This window comes from Athene cunicularia (assembly GCF_003259725.1).
Source record: "Athene cunicularia isolate RWA chromosome 7 unlocalized genomic scaffold, athCun1 chr7_part1, whole genome shotgun sequence".
Taxonomy (NCBI): domain Eukaryota; kingdom Metazoa; phylum Chordata; class Aves; order Strigiformes; family Strigidae; genus Athene; species Athene cunicularia.
Genome location: NW_020799107.1, coordinates 24,087,976 through 24,099,676, shown reverse-complemented (window position 1 = coordinate 24,099,676; position 11,701 = coordinate 24,087,976). Strand labels below are relative to the sequence as shown.

The 11,701-nt window shown below is 43.8% G+C and overlaps 1 protein-coding gene across 2 annotated transcripts in view; it reads right to left on the bottom strand.

The window, feature by feature from the left end:
• Positions 1-10,890: 10,890 nt before the first annotated feature.
• The window catches only part of MRAS (muscle RAS oncogene homolog), a 40,570-nt gene continuing 39,759 nt past the window's right edge, over positions 10,891-11,701 (bottom strand). For both annotated transcript variants that reach the window (XM_026852846.1, XM_026852845.1), the window contains exon 7: positions 10,891-11,701. The gene's annotated coding sequence lies outside the window, so the exon portion shown is untranslated.

The following is an 11,701-nucleotide window of genomic DNA, read 5'->3' as shown; positions in this document are numbered from 1 at the left end:
ACTGCCTCCCCTCCACCTATAAGGTCCCTCTACACATCCAACTGAGGGAGACTCCTCTTTGTTCAGAGGCAGCCCCTGCTCTGGTGCCACCTTACAGGCACAGCTCTGAGCAGCAGGACTACATTTTAGATCCTACATTCAAAAAGGCTTCAGAAAAAAACAACCCAAAAAAAACCCCAACATTAAATGCCAGTAAGTCTTAAACAGATGGAGAGTCAGGGACAAAAACTGCAACAAAGAATGCTCCAGAAAAATGAGGCAATGAAGAAAAGCTCTTATACGAGCTAAGATGGATAATATGGAGGGAAAGAAGTGATGGAGGAGTAAAGGCAACAGCTAAGAGAATGAAAGGCAGATAAGGAGAAAGAAAATATGAAAGGGAAAACGATCTGAGTGCTGATTTGTGGAGAACCGATTTACTCTCGTAAACTGCAAAGTACAAATGCCCTGTGCCAGCAACACAAAGCGTCTTCTCTGTAATGCATGCATTTAGTGAGCACTCTGGATTATGTTGTAAGGGCCTGCCATAAGTCTCTGAAGCATAACAGTGTACATTTAACTGCAATGGTTTTATGAGGGTAGCAGGTCAGATGGACTACAGCCCCTCTGCAAACGAAGCCTCTTACTGTATTCAGTAGATATTACTTGTCCTAGGTCTTACAGATTAAATACATCTCTGTTCAGTTTTGCATGGCAAAAATGCAGAAAATGCTTGTTAATAGACTACCTCTGCATGTCACTGTCATTTTTATGTGGTCTTGTATTGCTAACCCCAGTGAAGATGGGCTCCTTGGCTGATCAGGGCACTGCAAAGCAAACAGTAAAGTGATTCTCAAAGTACAAGAACTAGCAAGGTTCAGACTGCAGGTAAATACAAATAAACTTCTGTATAAAATAATTCATGCCCATAAACTGACAAGTGACCAATTTACCTGCATAAGTGTCTTTCTGCCTTTTAGAAAGATGTTACCAGATGAAGACAGGAATAAATTATGTAGCAGAATTGAATGTTTTAGAGAGAGGTCATTGCTTAATTGAAATTGTCCAGTAAGAAGGATGGCTATGAATTAAGGCATAATTGCTGAGCCACATGCCTTTTGTATGAATAAAGAAGCTGGTCAGAGCTTTTCTGTCAAAATGATTACTGACTTGAAAATTATTGGTGAAGCTGGCATTTTTTGTGGAATGCATCTCCTTTCACAGAAGCACTCTCCATTTCTGTTGCTAGAAGCCTAACCAGTGCAAGTCTCAGCCACTTCTTCCCCTCATGGTGTCTAACTGAATAAGATCTGATTTATATTTTGGCTTGCTTGATGAAAAGTCAACATTTTTTCTGCATTGCCCTCCCCAGTCCACTGCATAAGAAGGGAAAAGCAGAGAAATAAAGCAGCTACAGAATACAGCCTCCTAGTACCTCTGAATGGACAATGTGCTTTAGCAGTGACTGAGGGTTCCTTTGAAACCAACAATAAAAGCATCTTTTCTGTCGAGGAGCACAAGGCTCACAGGGGCAAGAGACTTTAATGACACCATTATCTTTCAGGCAATTAGGACTCGCTGGCACAATCCAGCACTGGTACAGGCACTGCTTTGATTGCGTTGCAATGGCTTAGTGAAACATAGACTACTGAGACTTAGGAACATCATAAATCGCTTTTAATCTCAAATCACCATGGATAAAAATGTACTAACACAGGCATAATCATCATTTGCAGGCATATCTTCTCTTTTAAAAACATATGCCTGGGAACAGAGGTCTCCCCTCCTCCCACCCTCTCCCCACTTACATGAGCTATGTAACACTTATTCTCCTGCTTCTCTCCTAGCATGCCTGCAAAAATGGGTTTGAGCCTGCCAGCTGCGTGTATGTTTGTTGTGCGTTTTGGATTATATTTTAATAGCATACCCTAAGCCTCTTACATTCAAACGAATGTGCGTTTAACTGTCTGTGCATTCATGCCAGTTCATAAGGTAGAGGGTCAGCCAGCTTATCCCCTGGCTTCTCTGCGAGGGCACTGTCCAAGAATTTTAATGGAGCTTTCAAAAGCCTCCCGTTACGCAAGGTGCCCTTAATGGAGAGTCCTCCTGCCTCTGAAAGTTCCCTCTTGTTGCTAGACACAATGAAAGGCAAGTCATAATCTCTGTGAAGAGTGCCTGGATTTTTTCGTGTCGCAGCGTGTAGCTGGGATGCAAAGCAAGGCTCCCTCTGCTCTCCTGTCACAACCAGGGGGATTCATTTCATTAGTTAGGAAAGCTATTTCAGAGGGAAGGGAGGTTATGTAGGTCACCAATTCATCCCTGCTGCCTTGCAAAAAGAATTCATTATGAAATTTCACTTTAATTAATGCAATGCACCGGCTCTTAATAGTATTTCATCAGGACATCTGGTAAAAGCACATTAGCTACAGTTTAATGTTAAGACATAATTGAACAGAACTCCTGTTGAAGTTTGGGTTTTGCAATATGTTTCACTTCTGCTTCTCCTGCAAACTGCCAATTAAAGGAATTGTGGGACTCCCTCATCAGAAGGTGATGGAGCCTGATCCAAAGCCTTCACAGAAAGGTTCCGGTTAACATTCACAGCCTCTGAAGTGGGTCTCTGAGGAACAAACCCGACATCCATCCTGTATTTACGTACCAGGTACTACTGCTGCTGATCTATAATCCTGAATATAAAGTGACAACTCTGGTGTTTTGTTCCAGTTGTGTTTGAACGGCCATGGTCAAAGGGTTTTTATAAACCATTTTCTTTTGGCTTAACTAAGATCTTTTCCCCGTTCTAATTTTAACTCTGCATAATTGTGTGTTTTAATACTTATTTGATTATCTGCCCAAATTAATGTCAGCACAGCAGCTTTCCAAACAGCCATATTAAATATTCACATCCAAATGGGATTTTTTCAGCCCTTTGTTTTACAATGATCTCCTGGCATATAAATGTGAACTCAAAAGATTTTAGTTACTCAGTAAGTACTAGGTCATGATTATTTAAGTTTAACTCACAAGTTAAAGAGTCTTTGGAAGATTAATATATTTGGAAAAAGTTTGTAAACTGTTTGAAATCCTCTGTTTGATTTGAGCCTGCTGCCTTCACTTCTTATTTTTTGGGGGGTTAGTGTTTGTATAGCCAGTAACGGTAATAATAAAAACCTTCTACCACTAACGCAAGTGCAGGTTGCCTAGTTTTCCTTTTACACTCTCCCCCTTCAGCAATTTTTTCACCATTGTTTTTGGGGCAGTTTTACTCCCAACCTCCACTGAAGGAGGACTAAGCTGTTAGAAAAGGTTTTTCTGCTGTTAGTTGTTCTTTGGGTAATTTTCTGCACTGGTAGGCAAAAGAAGGGGATGGGAGGGATCTGGAAAAGCATAGTATGCCCTCACTGAAAACCCCAGTAGGATCCCAGTGGTGCCCAGCACCCGGCAGTACCTACCCTGCACAGACCTAAAGGGGTCCCGAGTGTGTGTGGACTTCCTCAGTCACGTCAGATGCTGTACAGCTGTCTGTGTCCAAAGGACCCTGTGCCAACCACCCTTTCTGCATTCACTGCTGGACATCGTCGCAAGAGACAGGTGGGACCAATGGAGATCACTGGGACAAGGCTAGTCTACATGGCAGGTAAGGCCATCTCTCATTACAGATGTTCTTCTGGGGTCTAATCTCTGAGTAAAATAGCTAATGCTGATACCACATGAAAACACAGCCAAATTGTTCCTGTCTTCAGCTGGTCGATGTGGGGGATTTATTTCTGGGAAGCAACCAAATTGTCCCAAACTGATGCTAAGACCCCCTCAGTGATACGGTTGACAATGAATTTGATCCTGTTCTTGAAGCTACTCCATGCAGTAGACACAAACCCAAGCCCACGCCAAATTCAAGGCACCAGCCTCTCTCCTGGGAGGAGCACCAGCTCCACCTTTACAGAGCCTGTGGTAAAAGGCTGTTACAGAGAAGAGGCAGCTGGGCAGTAAAAGATGCTGTGCCACAGCTAAACTAGCTCTCCAGTGTTTTTTCAATGCTACAAGTCCCATACTGGACACAGTAAGAGGAAACCCAACTGAGACCATTGTTAGGGCTGAATAAGCCTGCAGTTTGGCATCAATTGTCAGTAAAACATAAGAAGCATATAGGCAGCCTTCCTCCCTTTAATGCTGGTCAGATTGATGCTAACTCTGGCCAAAGAAGCAGTTTATTCAGCACAGGCATCAGTGACACTATTTATCCTTTGGATGCTAAGAAGAACAGCCACATTGGCATTAGATAGCAGGATTTCTTTGTTGTTGCCCTAGGACAACACTGTCAAAGGACTTGTCATTTTAAAAGTAAACATTAACCTCTGCGCCTTGGAAACTTGAAACAGCAACTAGCTGTGGGCTTCCGCAGCTTACACTTGGTGCTCACAGGTTTGTTCTCCTAGGGCAGCCCATCACTGATAGTCACCGGTATCGGGAACTCCACAGGACAAGCAGAATTCAAGCTTTTGTTCTGTAAGAAAACCAAAAGCAGTCATGTAAATAAGTCCAAAGGCATTTTACAAAGTGTAAACTTTTTTTTTTCCCTAAATGAAGTAGAGCTTGTGACCTTTTCCATTTTTATTTTATCTCTGCATTGTGGTAAACTGAATCCCAAATTAGGAAGGAGGTGGATTGTTTAGAAAAAAAAAAAAACAAAACAGATTGAAAATACTGGGAAATATGCCACTTCTGGAAGCAGCCTCTATCTAGTAGATATTTACAGTTTTTATGAGGGACTGAACTTCTTAAGATAGCTGGCCTTAGACTTCTTTCAGCATTTAATATTTATCTTCAGTTAATTCTATGCTAATTGTAGTTTCACAGCTTGAAGCAAATTGAGCACAAGTCCCAGCAGTGCTAGGAGTTTGGGCATCTCACCAACTTCAGCTCTTTCTCCATGGTTCAGATCTCTGCACTCTCATTTCTGCAGCCTACAGAACAAGATCTGCCACTCTGCCACCTCTGAGTGTCCTGACTGCAAAGTGATGGGACGGATTCATGAATGCTTTAAGATCCTGAAAGGAAAAGTCATTAGTGGTACTTCTCTATTCTTTCAGCAGCAGGTATAGTGTAAATTTTCCCAGAATAATTGTTACATGCTAGAGTAAAACCACCAGAAACCTAGCAGAGTGCCACTTCTGACTTTAAGTATTTTATACTGGTTGTGTGACTGCTTTGCCTTCCCTATCTCCTGCTGTGCCTCCTTTTCCCTACGAAGCACCTTCTCCCACAGGCTGTCCAAACGCCCCCCCCATTAACAAACACGCTTCTGGTCAAAGGGTGCTGGAGGAGACAAAGAGACTTCACCAAGCCAAGCAAAAAAATGTGGGAATGTAACTCTGTGACCAGCTCTGTGGGAAACTCAGTGCCAGAATCCGACTTAATCTCTTGTGAAGGTTTGGAGACGGGGATGAGGGCAGGGCAAGGCAGGAAGCTCCCAGGGGGAGGGCGAGCAGCACCCTGTCCCCAGCTCACACCATTGTGCTTTGTTCGACCTCCACAATTGTGCGAGCAGAGCCGGGTGCATCAGCCTTCACTTCGAATTTCCTGCTTTTTGTTGGCTTGTATCCTGGGGACTGCTGTTTGAAACATGGCTCTTATGGAGCTTGCAGAAAAGAAACCTCTGCCCCGTGAGCATGTGTCCAGGCCTTTCAGCGGGTTCCAAGCACCAAGGCTCCTGCTTCAAGGGGAGGTGGGCTACTGAGATGCAAAGAGGCATGCCAAATACCCTAGTGGGTCTTGGGCTGGTTAGGCTTGGCTACTGTAGTCGAGAGGAACTGCTGACACAGAAGCCACATGAAAACCACTTCTGCGTGTGGCAGTCCGAGGACCAGCTTGTGACTTGTTCAGCTGGGCTGACTTCTCAGCAGAGATTGTCTTAATCACAGACCGTACAATGTCTCTTACCCAGATTTACAGGATTTGGCTTTATAGAACAGGCTCCCAATTCACAAAGCTCCTTCTTCCTCCTCTTGTTCCTGCTCTCTTATTAAGCAAATCCAGGATTTTGTCTGGGTCACTCCTCTTTGGCTCCTGGATCCGACCACATGCCCAGTCTGAGCTCTCAGACTATGTTGTACATGCCCTGGTCTGTAGAAGAGACATGAGAGGAGGGATGGAAACCAGAGAAGTAGTTACACTTGCGGCAAGTCAGACTGCTGTGTTGGGCTTGGCATGATGTTGTTGGTCTCCCAGGATTTGGCAAATGGAGCCCTCAATTCAAAAGAAATTAAAAAAGCTGTCCTAAAACTGCCGGAAGGGTTAGGTGATTTTGCCTGTCTCTACTCCGTACTCAGCACTGCTGGACATTGCCATCACTGGTGTGAGCACTAACCCCTGTGCTTACTGACCTGGCAGGTCTCACATGCTGAGTGTGAGCCTTCCTCCCCCATCACCCTCCCTTTGGCACTGCACACAGAAGCAAGGCAGCTCCCGCATGTTTCTCCTTGCTTAGGAAGTCTTGGCCTTTCTGACCTGCTGGCCACTTATGTATGACTTCTTGGAGCTGAAGGGATTTGCCACAGTGGTGGGAGAAAGCCCCCAGACCAGAGCATACCTCCGTGTTGCTGCTTCTCCTCATCTCTCCCTGTTGTGGGATCCAGCACATGCAGGGTCATCTCCCTGCTCTGTTCTGCTGCAAGCAAGTCCCATGTCATCCCAGAAACTGTGTCCGTGAGATCATCTATGAAATATTTATTGCCTCACATAAAAAAGAAAAAAAAAACCTGCCTAATATTGATGGAATCCCTGATAGCCAAATATTGAATTATTTACAGCCTAATTGGGCAAGTGAAACTCATGAGATCGCTTAGGCTGCAAGATGCAATTAATAAATTTTGCAAAATTGGTGACTTCTACTTCAGACTTTGTTTTGATGCATCGAGTCCCTAAAAACCAGATGAGATCACTTTGCAGAAGAGCTAGAATATCTGCAGACACTTGAAATATCCACAGACTTTTTTCAGAGCGCTGCTGTGAAATAGGAAAGGGCTCTCAAACCACCAACTAGCTGCCTGAAGATACGCATCTGGAGATGCTCAGCTGAATCTTACCTGGCTGCTAGATGTTGTTCCAGAAGGGCACAGATCTGCCATGGGTCTTGTGTTACATATGAAACCCCAAGGTACCCCAAGGCATCTCACATAGCATTAAATACATGTATGCAAGACACAGAATTGAGCCTCTGTGGTCACTGGCTCCAGCAGACCTCTCAGCACAGGTAGCAGTGACCAAGAACTGCAACACTCCCTGTGCTGCAGCATCCTTTTCTCTTTTTCACTGTAATGTTTGCTGTGTAGCTGTAAGGCAGTACTTCACATGTGAATTAAAGGTCCTCCTTTTTGCCCAGCCTACAGCAGACAGTTTGGCTACTGAACCCCAACTCACAGAACTTGGATTTCCAGACACAGAGCTTTTCTGTCTTGTCTCAGATACACAGATTGATGTGGCAGTTGTCACTATTTCTCTACTGACAAACTTCTCTCAAGTCCTCTCCCCCTCTCATTAATAAATACATATCTGAACCCTGATATCTGGAGCAGTCCACAAGTTGTGTCTCTCAAAACCACTCCTATATTCTGTATTCTTCATTATATTCTACTCTTAGCAGAGCTTTGGAGGGGATCACCTCCTCAAGGCTCTGGGTAGTCCGTTTTGGCCTTAGGATGCTAACTAGCAAAAAAAACCCCAAGAAGTCTGAGCCAGTATTACAATGCTGTCCGCTCCATGCCTAATAATACTCTATTTCCTCTTTAGATGAAACACATCATGTATGTCTAAAACTGCCAGCCTATCCCAATGTACAAATTCTAATGCAGCTGTAGGTTTAAAGAGACAGCCAAAAGTAATTATGACAGATTAAGGAACAGAGCAACATACTGCAGTGGCCTCTTGTTAAACTGAAACATCTGACCTAAACCAAGCAATTTCAGCCCCTCGTTAAGCTCTTGCTTGTCTTGTTCACCATCTCTAGTGTTTTTCTACTGACTACCATCATCTGAACATGGTTTACTCAGATGTACCCAGACTGTCATTGAGCAGCTTTGCCAGCAATAGCACTGGCCTTGGCTGAGATAGCCAAGAACGCAGCTTTGTAAGTAGCCCACCACCTGCACAGGTGTTTGGGTTTTTGTTGTTGTTGTTGGTGGTTTTTTCTGTTGTTATCAGGCTTTTGTTCCATTTAGAATTGGCAGGCAAAGAGGGACAATTAAAGTCTCTGCTCATGCCAGAGGAAAATGTATTTATTTCAGCCAGGTACTTTTCCTTCTCTTCCTTCCCACCTTCCCTTTTCCTTAAATGAGAGACAAAAGTAGAGAGACAGATGACTTTGCCTGTACAATAAATGCCATACATCTCAAAAGCCAGTAAAAAAAGCCAGTGTCTGCATTATAGGCAGAAGGACCCGAGGGAGGAACCAGCAACATGATTTACCTGAAGGCAGTGGTACAGCTGGATGAGATCCCAGGTTGGGAAGGTGATTAAGCCTTTATGAAGCCAAAACTTGTGTAGTCTAAGAATTTTTTTGTTGTTTTAGAAATATTATTCAGTGTCTAAAATGAAAAAAGGAAGCCATTTTGTAATCAAATACAAATAAATCTGCAAGGTTTTACCTCTCTTCTCTTTTCATTTTGTTTGAAAGTGTATATTGAAAGCAAGGTAAGGCTATGGTAAGCTCTACCTTCTAAATTCCTGTTTAGCAGAAGAGGAACAAGATTGCTCTGAGACAAGCAAATGCAGATTTACCCAGGGGCTGAAGACAACATTAGGTCACTGGGACCATTTGGAAAATGAGCTCCAAGGGCACCCTTACAGAATACTTCTCCAGAATATCTCTGACCACAGCGAAAAAGTCCCTACCACTGGATGCTCTGTAGAAAAAAATAAGCCACCCATGAGCACAGGTGGTGCTTTCTGTAGCGTAAGGACCACCAACGGGTGTCTCACAACCCAGGTCTCCAGATGTTGCATATAGCAGTGGTAGGTGCTCTCAGTTTCCTAAGAGCCCTGAATATGAAAGGGTGAGTTAGATGGCAGTAGGCTTTATATACTGCACTACTTTGAGCACCCTAGGCTCATTAAGAAATGTGATCCCTGTTGGAAAACACTCGTTGCTATGAATAAGTTGATGAACACAGAAGAAAAGGGGCATTTGCCACTATCCATATTCAGTTGTTAATCTGCTCATTTCCCCTCCTTCCCCTGTTATTCTGCAATAGCTGTTAGTTGCTAAAGAAGCTGATAAAACAATTAAGATGCTACAGAAAAGGCAGATAATTTCTCACATGCAGTGCTGAGTACCCGGCAGATGTGACTCAAGATACATACATGCTGTTTTTAGGCAAGTATTCCCAAGGGTTTGGACAAAAATAATAAGGATGTGGGGTTTCAGCAGAAATCAGGGGGGGGTTAAGTGGAAGAGCCCTAGGCGCTCTCAACAGCACTCCCTGAAAATGCCATCATCTTCTTGTGTGTGGGATCCCACAGCATTAGTTGTGTATAATTAAAAAAAAAAAAAAAAAGCCAGGAGTCAGGCTAGACAGAGATTCTGGCAGGAAAGTGGTAATGGGCATTACAGCAAATTGGGTTGGTTGCAAATATCAGATGCCTTCTGATTTACTAGAGGTTTTCAAGGCAGAACAAATGAGACGCCTACAAGGAACACTTCACCCGCAGAAGACAGTGGCAGCCCTCAAGAGCCAGGATTTGTCCCGAATGGTTTCGGTCACCACAGTTCAGCCGACGAGGAAACAATATAGTGGGAGAAATACTGCAATGCAATGGTCTAGAGCCAGATCATGATTGACACAGGGTGTTGCAACTTCACTGAAGCATATGGCCCGTATCCAATGTAAGAGTCCATGAAAGACATTACTTTTCAATATCCCCCTCCTTAATCCATCCCCAGCATCTGCCATCACACAAAAGGGGATGGAGGCAGTGGAGCCAGCATTACAGTAAGCAGCTCACTGAGCCAGCTGCAGACATTTGCCATCTTCTGACTGTGATGAAGACTGGACAAATTAGGAAAACGTTTTCATTAGCCTCATTCACCTGAAAAATAATCAGCAGCCAACTCCCATTTTAAAAGGCGGCCTGGCAGAGTCAAGAAACAAAAACCAATGGCAAATAGGTTGCAAAGGCAAACATAAACAGCTAAGTCTGTGATAATCCACCATCCTGAACGGGTCTTCAATATCCAATACCAAGATTTTCTGCACTCAGACACATAAATCTCAGGCATTCATACTCTGCCAATATTTTAAGTCATGCCCATAAAGCATATTTGAATAGGATTCAAGCTGATGAAAAGCAAGTTGTTACTTCTAAAGAGGCTTGGTGACCCTGTGAATGGAGCCGATGGCTTCAGTCCAGCAGATGACAATCTATTAAATTAAAGAAAAATTTGCCACCACAATTCTTATTGCCAGGAAAGGTGCGAAATAAAATGTGGCCCCTCCAGGATGTGCACAACCACATTTCTGGTGCCACAGATGGCGGCTTGAATGGCTGCAGGTTTTTTGCCTTGCCTTTTTATAAAGGCAGAAAGATATTTAGTCTTTGCTGTTTTCAGGGAGACATTTTAGATGCAGTAAGCTTATGAAGAGACACATCCCACTTGAATCATTTTCAAATCACCTCTTTCTTTCAAGTCACCAGCTCTCAGCAAAGGAGGGAGAAGAAGAAACGAAGCAACGTTGAGCCAAAGCCCATAAACAGATTTTTTGTATGTGTGCAAGATGAGCCTGGGAAAAGCAAAACAATTCATCTACCCAAGAGCCGCTTTGCAGGGAAAGGTTAAGGAATAATAAAGAGGGATTTAGATCGCACCACTTTACACACATTTATGAGGGAGAAATTCAACACCCAGATAACAAATTAATTTCAGGTTTTACTTCTTCTCTCCCTTTCCCCCACCTTAAAGATGACATACCGTTCCATTTGTAAATTACTTTAATTTAAATACTTCCAGGTTAACAAAATGTCTTAACTTTGACATGCCCCAAATTACAAAACAGAAACAAAACCTCTTGACAAAAAAAAAATATAATCCAAGCTCAAACCTCTTTTCCTAAACTGGAGTTTATGGTCTGTGAGCTGGCTGCCCTCCAGAGTCTGACACAATGTCTGGAGCACCCAGAGCAGCTGGAATTAATTTTCTTCCTCCAAATCTATGCACTTTCATATGAAGTTGTGTTTTGGCACTGCCGCCTAAGACAGAGTTCAGTGCAAAAAATCTAACCCCAGCCGTGTTTCTCTGCAACCCAACACTCGCTGAGCAAACAACGAAAAAGGAGAAGAGGATGAAAAAAAACCCAACCTAGAGAAAGAAAATAAAAGCCCTTTCCCTTCCCCCACATATACACAGACGACTGTACCAAACAGGGGGGCTATTCATGGCTGTTCAGAAATGGGTCACAAGGAGAAATGTTTGTAGATAAAACCAACACTTTTTTTTTCCTTTTCTTTTTTTTTTTTTTTTTTAAATAAACATCATGGAGGCCCCTGGAAGGCGCTGGGGATGTTTGAAAGTCGAGGTCCTGCTGATCCCTTCCGCCTCCCGTTCGCGCGGCTCCCACGCCGCCCCGACGCGCAGCCCCGCTCCGGGGGAGTCCAGGCCCCCCCGAGCTGCCTCCTCCGAGCCTGGGCCGCTGTGGGGAGCCCAGGGGGGCGGCGGGCGGCTGCTGCTCCT